Source organism: Miniopterus natalensis, chromosome 9 (assembly GCF_054644295.1).
Source record: "Miniopterus natalensis isolate mMinNat1 chromosome 9, mMinNat1.hap1, whole genome shotgun sequence".
Taxonomy (NCBI): domain Eukaryota; kingdom Metazoa; phylum Chordata; class Mammalia; order Chiroptera; family Miniopteridae; genus Miniopterus; species Miniopterus natalensis.
In genome coordinates, this window is record NC_142089.1 from 3,714,833 (window position 1) to 3,729,778 (window position 14,946).

The window sequence follows — 14,946 nt, forward strand, 5'->3', positions numbered from 1 at the left end:
GTTCTGGGAGCTGGAAAGTCTGCCCAGCGCCAGCAGGGCTGGTTCATCTTGGGCGCTGGACGGAGGCATCGGCTCCACGCCTCTGCCCTGCCTGCTCACGACAGCCACCAGCCTGGGGTCCCTTGGTCTGCGGGTGCACCGCTCCCATTTCTCCTGCAACCTCATGGGGCACCCTCCCCGCTGTCAGCCTCTGCGTCTCTCCTCTTCTCCTAAGGGCACCACTCGCGCCCGGTTAGGGTAAACCTCATGGCTCCAGCTGAGCTCTGAGCACAGCAGACACTGCATTTCCAAATAAGTCACCTTCACAGGCGCCAGGGTTTAGGGCTTCAGCATATCTCTGGAGGGGGGAGGGGCATTCAACCCCAAACAACTGTCTGTACCAATTTGCCTGCTTTTGTTTTGTTTTTACCTAGAATTTTCAGCAGCATCCTCAGAGCCTGAAGCCAGGGGTCTGGGGCTGACCTTGTAGGAGACTAAAGCAAGCCAACCCTGGGGCAGGATGGGCAGGTTTAAGTTGCTGCTCCGGTAGAGGGATGGGGGGAGCTGAGGGCCAGGCAGAGACAGGAAATGATGTGAGCATCTGGGAGCAACGGGGAGGCCTCCAGCCCACCCATCCCACAGGGGGCGCCTTAACTGCCCACAGTCAGAGGTGTCTGCGAAGCCCCTCTGGCGACTCACTCACCGCCGGACACCCTCACAGGCCTGTCCTGCAGGAGGCAGGTTTTAGCAAAGCAGATCCCACCACCGCATTCCGGCTCGCGGGTGGTCACGGCAGCCGGCCCACAGCGCACACAGGCAGCCCAGGCCCGTTGTGGTGGTTTCAGAACCGTTCAGCCCAAAAGTCAGCTCTGCCAGGGCTGAGGCCGGGCCTCCTGGTGCAGACCCGGCTCAGGAGGCCGCTCCCAACAGCACTGCCCACTGGCAAAGAGCAAAGCAACTATTTGTAACAAAACTTCCCGGTTTCATTCTGCACTTGCCTGTGTTCGAAAGCTTTGGTGATTAATTTTTTAAATGTCTACCCAAATCAGTTTGGCTTTTTTTAAGCACAAATCCCTTCTACTGCCTTCACGTCCAATTCCCAGCCCTTATCTGTCCGCTTCAGAATTCTCGGCAAGCACTGCTGGCGTTTTATTTTCCGCACCTTGATGTGTGCAGAGGCAGTTAATCCTGCTCCCAAAGAAACCCATTCTCTCCTCTCTCACGGCCAAGGTGAGCCACAGGGGGAATAAATCACAGGAAAGAGCACCAGCTCAGGAGTGAGGTCTGCAGGCGGCTGCAGGAGGAGCCCTTGTGGCTGCAGGAGGAGCTCTGGCTGCAGGAGGAGCCCTGGTGGCTGCAGGAGGAGCCCTGGCTGCAGGAGGAGCTCTGGCTGCAGGAGGAGCCCTGGTGGCTGCAGGAGGAGCCCTGGCTGCAGGAGGAGCCCTGGTGGCTGCAGGAGGAGCTCTGGCTGCAGGAGGGGACCTGGGGGCTGCAGGAGGAGCTCTGGCTGCAGAAGGAGCCCTGGTGGCTGCAGGAGGAGCCCTGGCTGCAGGAGGAGCCCTGGTGGCTGCAGGAGGAGCCCTGGCTGCAGGAGGAGCCCTGGCTGCAGGAGGAGCCCTGGTGGCTGCAGGAGGAGCCCTGGCTGCAGGAGGAGCCCTGGCTGCAGGAGGAGCCCTGGTGGCTGCAGGAGGAGCCCTGGCTGCAGGAGGAGCCCTGGCTGCAGGAGGAGCCCTGGTGGCTGCAGGAGGAGCCCTGGCTGCAGAAGGAGCCCTGGCTGCAGGAGGAGCCCTGGCTGCAGGAGGAGCCCTGGTGGCTGCAGGAGGAGCCCTGGCTGCAGAAGGGGCTCTGGCTGCAGGAGGAGCCCTGGCTGCTGCAGGAGGAGCCCTGGTGGCTGCAGGGGCTGTAACTCATGGATATTTCAGCAGGGAGACCCAGAGGTAACTAAAAATTAAAATTACCATTTAAATGAACTCTGATTATGGCTAAAAAGAGAAAGGATTTATATTCAATCTCCCCATTATGCAAGCACTTAGTACGAGTAATTAGCAATATGAGCCAAGTTTGTCATCCCTGGCATCCCCCACTTCAACTTTTTTTTCCCCTTCGTGACCAAAAACACCAGGACACTGTTCTCAAATGAGACATAAAATAGATTGAAAATGGGGGACATCCGTAATACTGTCAACAATAAAAAATATATATATTTTAAATGACTTTCTCTCCTAACTTTTGCACAGAATCAGTTTATCAGGAGACGATGCAAATGAAAGCAAAGCTGTTGCAAGGATTCGGCAGTGGAAAAGCTTGTTACAGGTGACTGAACTCAACCCCTTCATCCCACTAATGAGGACACTGAGGCCCACGCAGAAGCAATTTGCCCACAGACATGGAGAGAGCTGGCCACCGATGCTGGCCTGGGGCTCTGCCCCCACACCTCAGTCCACGGCCGTGATACGTGGCCGGGGTTCTTTCACATACCCCACCAATGCCTGGAAGCCCCCGGAGACATCTGAGACCAGTCCTGCCCTGAGACCTGGGGGACAGGGCCTGCTCTGGTCCTCCCCAAGCTGAGCCCCTCCACAAGGCGAGGTGGCCACAGCACTGTGAGATGTGCCCACTCAGAGCCGGCAGCCCCCAGCTGTCCAGACCCTCAAGAACCTGGGGTGTTAGAATTCCCACCGAATAACCATAAGCCTCCTCTCAGGCTGGGGCAGGCTCTTCCCCAATTTGGCCCCAGGGGAGGGTCACATTGCTGGCGTGTACCCCCAGCCCTCGGGATGGGGAAGGGTGGTGGTTGGCAGAGGGTGTGGACAGACCGTGGGCATGTAGGTTAGTTGTCCCTGTGCTGTGCTGGAGGCTCCTCGTGGGGCAGAACAGAGCCAGGGCAGGGGAGAGGGGTCTGGGGCTGAGGGCTGGGGGGCTGAGGCCCATGATCCAATGTACCCCGCGGCCACTGCCCCCTGCATAGGATCCAGAATCCCACCTGAAACCTGGCTCCCCAGGTCAGTGTGTCAGTGCACCTGCGAGGGAGGAGGATGGACTGTATTGAACTTAACGGTCCATTAGCTTGACTGGGCCGAGTGGGAGGGTCATCCTGGGCCCATTGTCCTGAGCTCCGAATGGCAGGAGTAAAATTAATCTGAGATGCACTAGGTGCTTGAGGGCTGGATGTGGCCAGCGGAAGGAATTGGTTCTGTGTTTAGAATGTTTGCCAAAATAAGTAAATACACTAAGATAGCTAATAAGATAAAATGAAATGAAATAGCAAATAATTTGAATGTCTATAGCTCCCGACCCCCCAGTGCTCACTGCCTGCATTTATTGTGGGGGCACCAGTTTGTGGCCACGGCTTAGCTCCCCAGCTCTATGGACGCACACTTGGGGCCAACCCTTCCTGCCTCCCAGTCTCCGTGAGCTTGCGCCTTGGTTGTGAGGCTTTGGGGGGCATTATAAGTACCGACAGCCCCTCTCCTTCTCTCCTCCACCGGGTTAACATTGTCCTTCACTGGGTTTCCAGCGCCCCTGCCCAACCTGGAGGGGAGTAACTACTGGACACCCAGGACCAGCCCTGGTGGGGAGGGGCTCCTGTCCGAACATCCGCCCAGTAGGAAAACAGCCTCCAGAACCTGCAACCGGTGCCCAGCAGGAGTGAGTTCAGTGAGCGAGTGGGTCTCGGCACTGGAGGTGAAGAGAAAGTGTTCACAGTGCCTACGAGGCGCTGGCACTCGGCACACATCACCTCAGGTCACCCTTACACACCCGGGAGGGAGGGGGGAGTAGTCATGGTGCCAGTTTGCAGGGGAGGGAAACTGAAGTCCAGAGAGGTTAGGCATCTTGCCCTGGGTCACACAGCAAAGAGGCCATGGAGCCAGGACTCGAACCCAGTTCTGTCTGACTCGAGCGTGTTCTTTCTGGTTCCCGGGACTGCCTCTCAGGGGTGGGAGGAAACCAGGGCATTGCTAATTCTTACAATACAGTGTTTCACACATTTTCCCGCACTCAATCTTCATACCAACGCTAGAACACAAGGACTATGTTTAGCCCACTTTTCTAGATGAGTGAACGGGGGCTCAGAGCATCCGAGGGCCCTGCTCAGGGACCCGGCAGGTCTATTGCTAATGCATTTCTGTACAGGTGGAAGAAGTTGGTCCGACACCTGCTTTCCTGCAACACAGCCACTAGCAGGGATGTGGGAGGGGCAGGGGCATGACCCTGCCACCTGCCAGTGACTGAAAGTTACCCAACGGGCCTGGCAGCTCCATGGGCCTCCAGCACCCTTCTGACAGTTAAGAGACCAAACACATGTTCTAACCATATAGGAAACAGCTTGTTCCCCCGCCTAGAAAAGTAAAGCAAATCCCATCATCACAGGGCAGGCGACCCGGGCCTCCCAGAGGCAGGAATGAGAGGAAGATAGGTGCCCCTTCCTGCTTGGAGAAAAGCCACGGGTGTGCGTGGAGAGGGCCCCAGACCCAGACCGGCAGGAGCGCCAAGGCCCTTGTATTGATCCGCAAACAGGTCGGGAGCCTGTGGAAGTAACTGGAGAGAGACGGTGCCTTCTGTGTGCTGTTCGGAGCAGTGTCCCTGGGGGCTTCCCTGTTCAATGCGTTTCTAACTGGGCCCAGGATTTTAGAACGACGGCGGCCTCCGTGTGCTGAGAGGTCGGAAAAGAAACACAAGGGATTCAAATCCTGCTTTTAGCTTTCAAAGGCGAGCAATCACCTTGGCAGCATGTGTTTCAAAATGCATCAGCCTCTTTCCCCTGAAAACGCTGCTTGCTCTTCCTGTTCTCATTTGTGCCTATGCCTGTGTGTGCCTGTGTGTGTGCATGCCTGTGTGTGCACGCCTGTGTGTGCATGCCTGTGCATGTGTACCTCTGTGTGTGCATGCCTGTGTGTGCCTGTGTACTTGTGTTTGTGCCCGTGTGTGCATGCCTCTGTGTGTGTGCACGCCTGTGTGCCTGTGTGTGCGCCCGTGTGTGCCTGTGTGTGCCTGTGTGTGCTTGTGTGTGCATGCCTGTGTGCCTGTGTGCTTGTGTTTGTGCCTGTGTGTGCATGCCTCTGTGTGTGCTTATGTGTGTACCTGTGTGTGCGACCTGTGCGTGTGTACTTGTGCGTGTGAGTGCCTGTGTGTGCATGTGTGTGTGCATGAACAGGAAAGCCTCTGCCCTCTGTCCTAAGGTTTCATAGCTGCCAAACCCACGCAGTACACATTCCCCCAGCTCATTTCCCCCAAATGCCCTTTCCGCCTGTCATCCAGCGTCTTCACAAGCTACCACACAGAGGATGGCCCTGGAAGGCTGCCCTGGTGAGAAGTTTCGCAACATTCTGCAAAACTGCATGAAATTCCACCCAAAGTGTCGTGTTGTCAGAGGCGGTCTCGCCATAACACCTGCAGAGCCCAGGACAAGAGCACAGATGGACCCCCATACATGCCATGTCTAAACATTTGAAAGTCATAATCAATCCACCCAGGCCCACAGCCTGTTCCCCAAGACCCACTTCTGTGACCTGGAAGCTACAGGAGCCAGGCTGCCCCTCGTTGGGCGCTGTGAACCTGAGTGGTGGGAAGGACTGACCAGGATGGGGCAGGACAGATGCTGGGCCCGGGGCCAGGACTCCGGGGGGTGATTGGACCCACCCAAACCTGGGCCAGGACTGGCCTGGGCAAGCTCCCCTGGGAGCCGGGCGTGTGGGGTCCCCTCTGCTGCTGGTACCTGTAGGTACTTCATAAATGATACCATCCAAGCAGAGGGGCAGGGCAAGCATGGTCATCTGGGAACCCTCTCTGGGTGGTTTGGGGCCTGCCACCTGGTGCAAAAACACTGTTTTCTCTGGTTTCCCAGGCTGGGCCTCCAGTTGCCTCCTTACCTGCCCGCCCCCCCTCCCCCCCATACACACATACACCTATGCTCTCAGCTCCAAACCTTCTGCCCTGGGAGCCCCATCCAGGTTGCCCAGCTCTTGCCCATATGCCCATTTGCTCCAATGGGTACCAACCACTGAAAATGCTTCCTTATAAAACCAACCAACCAAAGAGTCTTTACATTGGTGGTTCTGAGCAGCAGGGCCCTCTGGAGCATGGGCCCTAGGCCAGGTCCCCCTTGCCCAGGTCTAAGGAGAAACCGTAGCAGAGGGAACTGGCCTGGCGGTTGGCCTGGCAATGGGCGCTGGCCAATTAAGGTGGACGGCGGTTGATGGTGTCTATTTGGTAACAGTACTTTGATTTTCCATGGAGAAAGCCCTGGTATCACTGTCCATCAAGACACCCTGGCCCCGCCCTGCCGGGAGGTGGGCTGCTCAGAGCTCAGCTTCCGGCCATTTGAAAACCAGGGCAGGCGATGGGGAGACGCGCCGCCTAGTGGCGGCACCCTGCACGGACGCACCTGCTTGGCCACCGGTTCCCCGCTTCCTGGATCCTCACAGCTTCCGGGGTTTCTGCTCCTCCCAAAACCTGTTCTGCTCCCCCTCTGCCCCCCCCCCCCCGTGAGCTACTCAGATTTGCTTCCAATAATTTCCACGCTATTAAGTCGGCCAGACTTGGTTTCTATTGCTGGCACCCACCAGCCCCAGCAGATCCATCAGCCATGCCGCCTCCTGGTGTGGAGCAGAGGGCAGGGCTCCGTTACTCCCTCCCAGGAGCATGGGCTCCAGTCTGAAAGAGTATTCGCTTTCCTTTGTCAGGTGCCTGCTAAAGACCAGCAATGGGCGGACGCCTCTCTCCGCAGTCCCCAGTCCCCAGTGAATGCCAGGGGACATATTCCCAGGTTCCGGGGACTGAGTGAGGCCGTCTTGGGAGGGGAGGGGAGACCCCTGGCACATCTGGGGGCTCCGTGACAGTGACCTGCTTTCAGAGCGGAGACGGCTTTGGGAAAACTGCATCTTGAGGTCAAGGACAGGTGGATTATGGGTCACTGAGCAAAGTGTAAAAAGACTATGAATTGGGATTAGGGTGGTGATGGAAGGGGTAGGAAGCAGGTCAGCTTGGCCAGGACAGGAAGACTGGACAGTGGAGGGGGGACTGAGGCCCTGGGGAAAGGAAATAGAGTCAGTGGCAATTCCCCCCCCCCTCATTATATTCTCTTGCAAAGGTAAGTCCAGGACGCATCCTTGAGGCGATTTCTGTTGTAAACAGCGGCATCCCTTCCCTCTGTCCTGTGGAGCAGCAACGTGGACATCCTGGGAGGTGGCTCTGGGCTCGCCACGTCCTGACAATCCCCTTCCTGGCAGGAGACCTTCAGTCCCACCTGCTGGGAGCCACGGTGTGGTCGGTGGTCTGGGTGGCCCTGAGTGGTTTAGGTTGACTGGGACCTGTGAGCTAAACGCCCTCTCTGGTGACTCAGTGGAGACAGAAGGGAGAAAGGCCCCCCTGTGTGGATGCCTGAGAAACCTCCACTCCCCATGGCATGCACCTCAGAAACCTTCACGATCCCTGTCACCTCCTGTCCCTCCAGAGCCGTCACTCACTCACCCAATCACCGCGCGTGTCTCCTCTCCCAAGGCCCCTCGACGCATGGACTGAACACCCAGGCCTTCGTGAAACACGGGCTGTGGTCCCTCCCAAACCATGTGCCAGCGCCTCCCCCCGCGGCCACGACACCAATTACTGCTCACATTTACGGAGGATTCACCACAGGCCCGTCGATGTCCTAAGCACTTTGCACATATCGCCTCCTTTAACCCTTGCTGTGAGCCTGTGAAATGGGTCCCCTTTTATAGGTAAGAAAACAGAGGCACCTGCACATTAGATAACTTACCCTAGGCCATTACACCATCAATTTTAAAATAGTGGTTCTCACCCAGCAAAGGCTCCTGGCGTCTCGTGGGTGGAGGCCGGGGGTGTGCTAAACATCCTACAATCCACAGGACAGCCCCCCACAGCAGAGACTTGCCTGGCTGAAAAGCCCTGCACAAGAACCAGGTCTCCCACGGGGCGGGCACCCCCCCCCCAAACACGCCTTCATTAGACCCCTCGCTACCTTGTATTAAAATAATCCGTCTCCTTCGCCAGCTTGAGAGGTCCGCAAGCGCAGGGGCCACTTCCGATAAACATTTCTATTTCTCACGCGTGACCTAACGCTCAATACACGTTTGCAGAATAAATGAGGTGACCGACAGGCAAATGGACGAACGGTTCCTGGAACAGAGTCCTTGCCTGCCCTGAGTGGCTCCCTCTCCTCTCTCTCCTCGGCGCTTACGTATCTTCAGTCGTAGTTTATCATCGTTTGTGTGCTTGTCTCGGGTCCGCCACTACAGCAGAAGGTCCCGGGAGGCCCAGGAGGAGCGGCCCTCGTCCCTGTGGCCTCAGGGCTGCTCAGTTCTCCGAGGCCAGTGGGAGAGCAGAAGAGACTCTTATGTGATGTCATTTAGCCACAGGAGTGACACCCCATCACCTGTGCCATGTCGTCTGGGCTGTGTCCTATTGGTTGGTGGCCGGTCACAGGTCCTGCCTGCACCCAGGGAGGGGAATACAAAGTGCTTGCATTCTGCCCGGCTGGCGCGGCTCAGTGGTTGAGCGTCAGCCTAGGATCCAGGAGATTAGGGCTTGATTCCCCCCGTCAGGGCACATGCCCGGGTTGTGGGCTTGATCCCCAGTCAAGGCGGGCAGGAGGCAGCCGATCCATGACTCTCTCATCATTGATGTTTCTCTCCCTCTCTCCCTCTCCTTCTCCATTCCTCCCTCTAAAATCAATAAAAATATATTTATATTTAAAAGTGCATGCATTCCAGAAGGTGGGGTCATGGGGGTTACCACGGGCTCTGTCTGCCACGCCCACGTCATGGGCATCTCACAGGCAGCAGGAACTTGAGGGCAGGCCAACCTGCAGGTGGATACAGAACATGTTCCTGGCTGGTCCCACATCCTAGGCACCCTAATTCCAAGTCAGGTGCTTCCCAAAGGATTGTAAGATTGTTTCAGATCATCTCCCTCGGATAGGAATGAACATTCTGGCAAAAACGGCTGCCTTGGTTAATGTTTGCTCAGGAGTGAATAGGGCAGCTCAGAGGCTGCCAACAATAAAACCCAGGGGCTGTGGCCAGGTGAGCCCGAGAGAAGCAAGGGCCAAGCCCCGGGCCCCGAGCACACCCTTGTCCCGGGAAACCCAGGGCCTGAGTGAGGACAAGGAGCATGGCAGCCCTGGGCCGTGGACAGGAGCGTGGCCTGCCCTGGGCAGTGGACAGGAGCGTGGCCAGCCCTGGGCCCTGGACAGGAGCGTGGCTATCCCTGGGCCCCAGCATGTTCATCTTGGTGAGTAAAGCTCCGCCACCCACTGTAATAACAGTGCGGGGAGACGCCCGTGGCCCACACGCTGGGTCCGACCCACACAGCTGTCCTCAATATCTCGGCCAGCTCGGCTCCACACAGGGGGAAAAATCACCTGTTTTGTGTTGAAAGCCAGCAAACAAGAAGTGATGTGGGGATGTGTTTGCATCTCACATACACACTGCGGGCTCCTTCCTTCCTTTTTTAATGTTTCACTTTCTGGATTTTTAAAAGAATTCAATAATAGATAAGAATAGAAGTGTGCCTATTTCTGCCCAACTTCTCAGCAGCAGCAGACATGGCTACAAAGCCACAGGGGCACCATCCCCTGTATATACTTTGGATGTACTTTCCCCATTGCCTTGGCTCCGGGAATGTTTGTTCTGGCCGCAGCGAGGACGGGGGTTTTTAATTAATTTTTCATTTGGTGAGAGGAGCGTGTCATACTGAAAATGGTCCTCGGCGAAGCTATAACAGATGCTATCTCGGCACACTCATCACGATGAGCCCACTGCTCGTGATTTCTATTAAATTTTTTATCAGACTGCTGGCGGTTTCCAACCAGATAATTGAAACTAATTTTTTGGAGGCTTCACGTAAAAAGTGCTTCTCTAGACATAGGAAAAACCAGGGCAAAAGGACCCTGTCTGTTCTCTGCACTGTGAGGCAAAACCTCCGAGCTGTCCTTCCACAGCAAGTTTGCTGTCTTCTCCCACAATTTCGCATCCCACCCCCTCGGGAGGTGGACGGCACTAGACGTCATGGTTTACCTGTACAGAGAAGATAACCCTACTATCATCGCCCCCATTTTACAGGCGAGGAGACTGAGGCTCAGTGATAAGCAACTGCTTGTGCAAATGCGACGCAGGAAGTGACAAAGTCTGGGCGGAAAGCTCTCTAATTTCACACCCGCCCGCCCACGCTGCAGGTTAGCGCCCCAGGAGCGCATGGGACTGGAATCGGGGAGCACAGATGCCGATCTGCCATCAGTTACCATCGTAATAATAATTGTAGACACTTGTGGAGTGTTTACTATGTGCCAGCCATTTGCAAATATATTATTTCATTTAATTCTCACAACGGGGTTATGAGACGTAAGGGTGAGAATCTTGCTCTATTAGCAAATGATGAAGCTTGGATCATACCCAGGTGGTCGAATCCTTTCCACATAAACACATGACTGTTGGATACATTTCCTGTGCCCGTCACCTATGGTCACTCTACAAACTACCCGAAGGCGCGGTGACTTAACACAGCCCTTTTATTTGGCTGTGATTCTGTGGGCCAGGAAGAGCTCTGCTGGGCAGTTTGCCTATGACCCATGAGGCATCAATGAGGGGGCTTTGTCATCTATAGGCCTGGCCCCTGGTGCCCCTTGGCCTCTCCCCTCCTCCCACGTGGCACCTCATGCTCCAGGCCCTCTCTTAGCACAATGGTCTCAGGGTGGATGGGTTCCTTCAGCGGTGGCTGGATTTCCCCAGAGCCTTCAACGCAAGCTACCAGGGCAGAGGCTGCAAGTCTCCTGACTTAGCCTCAGAAATCCCATTGCATCACTTTCCTCACCTTCCGTGGTCAAGCAAATCACTAAAGCTGGCTGGATTCAGGGGAGGGATAGTGCTCCTCAGGGGAGGAGTTGCCAGGAATTCCCATGACACGGCCTTATCTATAAACTCAGAGTATGTTCATCTGCTTCGGTGGCTACAGAGGAACCAATTCCCAGTTCAGAGTCTCCTGGTTTATCCCATGCTACTTATCAGTCCATAATAAAAATAAAAATAAAGCCCAGCCGGGCGTGGCTCAGCGGTTAAGCATCAGCCTAGGATCCAGGCGGTCACGGTTCGATTCCCCGTCGGGGCACATGCCCGGGTTGCGGGCTGCAGCAGATCAATGACTCTCTCATCATTGATGTTGCTATCTCTCTCTCTCCCTCTCCCTTCCTCTCTCTGAAATCAATAAAGACATATTAAAAAATAAATAAAAAAGAAACTGAACTAGAAGAGTTCTGGAATCAAGAGCATAATGCCCTGTAAAAGACATAGACAACTGTTTTGTTGAGGAAATTTCTGGGAATGGGAGGAAAAAAAAGGAGATTAAAAAAAAAAAAAAAAAAAAAAGCAGAAAGTTATAAGATCAATCTAGGAAGCCCTACTAAGTTTTCCTGAAGGAGAGGGCAGAGAAAATAGGGAGTCAATTAACAAAGATGCAGTACATGAAAATTTCCCAGCACCAGACACAAGCCCTAGTTGAACAAAAACGCAAGGAAAACCACCCTAAGACCCATCATTATGAAATTCCTGAACCAGAGCTAGAGAAGATCCTAAAAACATCCAGAGAGGAATAAACTGTCCCATAGAAGGATCAGGGATCGAGATGGCACAGGAATTCTCAACAATGATACCAGAAGCTAGAAAAGAAACAAATGATGCCTGGAGAAAAAATAAATAAATAAAGGGGGGGGTATCTAGAATTCCATACCCAGCCAAACTATCCATCAGTGTGTGGGGGAAACAGACAGTTTTAGACATGCAAGTTCACACACAAAGTTACTTCTCGCATACCCTGTAGGAAAGTACCCAAGAAGGAAGGCTGTTGAAATGCAGACATCAGCTAAAAAAATAAAATAAAATAAGAAAAGAGAGAGAGACAGAGATCCAGCACAGAAAAAAAGGGAAAGGAATTCCAGGGAAATGGAAGAGAAACCCCCGATGAGATTCGTGCACAGTCCTGATGGGATCCGGAGAGGCTGGGTGGGGGAGGGGAGCTCCAGGAGGGAGAGACATTATCTGACAGGCCTGACTGAGTGGAACGTTGTATCGAGAGGCACTGTATAGAACTGTTGGCAAATATGGGAAGACAGACAGATTCAAAATGAATCCAGGAAATGGAAGAATGAAGATTTTATTAGTAGGTTGAGAAAAAAGGAAATGTAGTCACAGAAGTAGAACCCTAATAGACTCCCGGACTCGGCCATAAACAATATTTGCATAGTAATTGTAATGACAACCATCACCATTACAATGAAATATGGAATTACACTGCTGGGGGCATAGGGGAAAGGAAGGAGGGACATCAGAAATCCAGAAATCCTCACCCATGTATAATATAAGAACAGACAATGGCCAAAGCTGACCGTTCAAGATATAATACTCTAACGTTATTTAGAAATACGGGAGGAAATGGTGAGGAAACGGCGAGAAGAACTCGGAGATGGTGGCTCCTGGGGAGCGGGATGGAGGGAGGGTGTGGAGGGAGCCAGGCACTGCTGTTTTTTGTTAGAAGCCTTTCAGGGTTATTTGGTGCTTAACTACACGTATGCTTCACTTTGTAATGACATTTCCTCTGTGTGTGTGTGTGTGTCTTTGATTTCAGAGAGAGGAAGGGAGAGGGAGAGACAGAAACATCAATGATGAGTCACTGATCGGCTGCCTCCTGCCCACCCCCATCTGGGGATCGAGCCTGCAATCTAGGCATGTGCCCTGATCGGGAATCGAGCCACAATCTCCTGGATCCTAGGTGAGCGCTCAACTGCTGAGCTACACGAGCCGGGGTTAATGACATTTCTTTTAAAAATAAAAAATTGCTTCTCTCTACACTTTAAAAATGGAATTTGATTTTTGTATCAATTGTATTAACTCCCAATACCTCAGAAGAGGGTCTAAAGTGAGCAAGAACAGCACTGCTGCCGTAAAGACCCTCAGGAACCTCAACCAGGCTGTAGGCCTATTGAAGTCTGCTGGAAAGAGACCCTCCACCCCAGCCCTACCCCAGCCCTGGCCACGTGGACTGGAGCTCTGAGGGCACCCAGACTGGGCCCCTGCCGCCTGACTCAGCCTGGACTCTGTCTCATCCATGGGCTTTAATTTCCTGCTCCAGATCAGCTGCTTTCAATGTGAAACGATCAGGTGTGAGTGCTACTTCTGGGTAGTCACATTTGATGAAAATGATTCAGGCAGGTTCAGGTTTATTGCCCAAGCCAGGTGAACATGAAATCTCTCCAGTTCAAATATCACAGGCAACCCCCCCCCCCGTCTCTGTCTCTGTCTCTCTCTCACACACACACATTTTCCCACCAAGTCCAGCCAACTGAATTTATTGCCCAAATACGATTTCCCTAAAGTTTACATAAAAATCCCCAGCCTACGGGTGATGTGCCTGTCCGTACTGTTCCCAGCAATCTGACGTTGAAATAGATTAGCAGGACAGGCTTGCTATCTACACCAATTGGAAACAAGCGTACATGGCAACGTAGAAAAATCTAGACACCTCACAGTTGTCTGCAGTCTCCTCTCTGTGCAGAAGGGGCTGGGGAGGTCGCTCAGCATGCCAAGGGCACTGATGTGAGGTTTGCTGAGTCTCCAAGGACACAACAATACGAGGCTGTTTATATTGATCAGCAGCCCATGCGAAAGTTAACACAAATCAATCAGCAGAAGGTACAGCTGGCAGCCACGGCGAAACCATACTGTGTAGATAATAGTTTTAAGTGCAAAACATGATGATAAAATCTATTAACCATGCTCAGGCCGGCGGAGTTCCTTTGTGACCTCCAGCGGCAGAATGTTCTGCCGTCACTCAAAGGCCACGGCCAACTAACGTGGGCAATCTCGAGTGGCCGAGTGGCTGGATGCCAGGGTCATCTCGGAACTTAACCCGAGCCCCATCTACAGTAACAATGACAACGTACATTTACACATCACTTGGCCATCCGCCAGCCTCTTCCAAGTACCTTCTCAGCGGACTTAGCCTTTCTTTCTTCCCTGTAGGTCTGGGGAGCACAGGAGAGGCAGGAAGCACCAGGAACATACGCCCCTTAACTGTGTCTCTGCCATTTAGGGGCTCATAGGAATGTAGCAAGTTCCCCCTTAACTGTGTCTCTGCCATTTAGGGGCTCATAGGAATGTAGCAAGTTCCCCCTTAACTGTGTCTCTGCCATTTAGCGCTCATCTGAATGTAGCAAGTTCGGTTCCCACCAACAGATACATTGTACTCCAACAGCAACTGCCACTGCAGTCCCACTTCTGCAGGTGCTACGACTGAGCGGAAATATTGGGACTTGAACCAAAGTCCATTGGTCTCATTCCCCGCCCCCCTCCCGCCAGGCACGCACACACACAGCCGGGCACACGCAGCGGATCCTCACGCCTTCGGCCGCGCGCAGCCCGTTAGAGGGCCACCGAAGCAGGCGCACTGGGGCCAAAACCCTTTCCCTCAGCCAGTGTCCGCAGACAGTGGACACGGAGGAAAAAACCAGCGGCCGGGATGCTTCAGAGGCTTACCGGAACCTCATTTCTCCACGACGTGGTGGCTTGTTTCCAGCCAGCCTGCCACCGCGCCCAGTGCCCCGTGACAAGCTGCCAGCTGCCTCTGCGCTGTGTTCTTAGAAGCCACTGCAGGAGGGGAAGGGATGCTTCCAAACCACAGATCCCGCCTCCCGCCACGCCGAGCCATGGCCACGCTGCGGGAGCCACGTGCCACGGGACTCGGGCTTCTGAGTGCAGTCCCCGGTCGTCCGGGGCCCCACAAGGGGTGTGAAGGCGGAGCGAGCAGTGGGCAGCGCAGTGTCAGACAGCAGCCGGCGCACAGATCGCCCTGCCGCACGCCAGAGCCCAGAAACCTGTGTCCGTGGCAGTGGGGTGACCCTCGGTGGCCTTAGAGAGAAGAGGGATGTCTGGCCCGTCATGCCAACTGAGTGGCTAACCGTCG